Below are 2,269 nucleotides of genomic sequence, written 5' to 3' on the forward strand. Positions count from 1 at the left end.
AGCCTTGAACTTCACTGTGGCTCCAGTCGTCAACGCGCGAAGTTCCCTTTGCCTGACCTAGTCCGTCAGTCGTCAGTCAGTCACCCTAGTCAATCAGTCATTTCGTCTTTGTACACCCACTTCCCCTCTACGTCGCACGATGGCAACACCCACACCAACCTGAAAAACTTTAGAAATCCATGAAGAATAATAATACTCTACTCAACGGAATTTCATTATTATATGGATACATTTATTATAACAAGCAATAAAAAAAAATAATCCTACTACATAATGTATTTCTTATACTAATTGTCTTCTACCAACAAACGATTTCCAATCTTTATTATTATTATTATTTTTAACTAATTATCCTATGTGCTTTAAGTCTAATAGCTACTGCTTTACAACTGCCTTATTTGCGAACCTCTATTCTTCTTTTGTATTCTATTGTATACTATTGTTCCGCCCTTTTTACTTCTATTATTCTTGCCTTTTCTTCTTTTTTTTCAAGCTTTCCTATATTTTTTAGTATCTAAATGTGCATTTACATATATGTTTAGCAAATGTATTTTTGTATATACATTCACCGTCTTACATATGTAATATATGTGCCCATACGCACAAACGCACGTTCCAAAAGAATACTCCTTTTTTTTTTTTGTCAACGGCCCTTCCTAATGTCGATATATATGTACATGTATGTTTATGGGAATAATAGCAAAATAGTGATTTCTCACTTACCAGTGTGTGTATGTATGTAAAGTGTGAGGAGAAAAAAACAAACATACATGTCTACATGCACTGTAAAGGAGAGCAAAACAAAGGAACAGGTGGTGTAGTGGGCCACTTTGGTGGGTACCTGTGCGTACTTATTTACTCTCCCTTTCAGTTTAGCCTTTTTAACCGTCGCGGAATCAACTTAAAATCGCTTGTACGTGTAACCGAGGCGCGGGTGGATAAAAACATTAAGTGCTTATACAAGAACATACAAAAGAAGTCGAAGAAATTCTAATGTACATATAAAATTACATATGCAAAATTCAAAGTGATCCTCGACTAAAAAAGTGCGTAAATGAACAAACAAAAAAAATATAATAAAATTTACTAAGACACAAAAAAATTTACTGTATTTGTTTAACATAAGAGCATTGATGTTCAAAGTGAATGTAGTGTGTAAATTAAAGTATAATAACGTAGTAGTTGAACAAAGAATCAAAAATAAATGCTGAATAAAGCAATGTGGTGTGATAAAATTAATCTTAAAAACAACCTACCGCAAAAGCAGTGAACCAAGAGATGTGGTGAAATCAAAAAACACACTAACTTAAAATTCACAATAAACGCCGTGTACTTATTATAAAAAAAACGCAATTTAGCAAAAAAAACAAAAGAGTGATACATTAATATATACCTAACCCCAGGTGTGGAAGTGACTGGACGCTCAATGCGCTGGTGATGCCGGATTTATTAGCGTTCGGGAATGTAGCGCCGATACTGGTGATGGATTGGTGAGTTGGCTTAGTGCGGTAATGTGTTGTGATGAAGTGTATTGGTATGATGTGGTGACTGGATATGCTCCGACGTGTAATCTTGCCCCCCTTTGATTTGGGATTCGGGCACTTTGGCTGGATGATTTGGCTGTTGTTACCGGTGTATTTGTGTGTGTGTGTGTGTGCTAAACTTCCAAGTAGTAATTTTGGACGCTGGTGTTGCAGTGTGGACGTGTGTGTTTGGCCTCGTAGTGGGAATTATGGCCGTCCGCTCGAGTGTGGCTGGGTGTAGTCCTTCTCGTAGAGGCTTTGTCGCCGGTCACTGACGCGGGCGTATATTTCGCCGACGGGGCACTTAGCGTTACTTTATATATTGTTAGCGCGACCCGGGTTTGGCAAAAATTTAGCACTTTCACATAGAAATGTCTGTTTTTCTTTTGTAACTTAAACTTTTAAACTGTGATTAATTCGTTTTTTTTTTGTTTTGACGAGTAAAGGTCTCCGCGTTAGAGCAACTCCGGCTTTCAATATTGACTTGTTCAAAAGAATCTCGCTTCAGGCTTCTACTGGCTATTTAAACATTTTTCTCAGCCTTTGTTTTGTTACGGTGATTCTTCAGTTATCCTTTTGTTTACGCTCACACACATCCACACGCGCACAGTTCAGCCAATAGCAAGATCGCTCCAGCCAAATCACGACATCCAACATGTTGTATTGCACCCGCTATTTTGACTTTGGACTTACCATACGGTTATGAGTGGAAAGTTTTATTTCGTTTACATCGAAGTTCCTTTGTT

The sequence above is a fragment of the Rhagoletis pomonella genome, unplaced genomic scaffold (assembly GCF_013731165.1).
Source record: "Rhagoletis pomonella isolate Grant_MI unplaced genomic scaffold, Rhpom_1.0 Rhpom_scaffold_00356, whole genome shotgun sequence".
NCBI lineage: Eukaryota > Metazoa > Arthropoda > Insecta > Diptera > Tephritidae > Rhagoletis > Rhagoletis pomonella.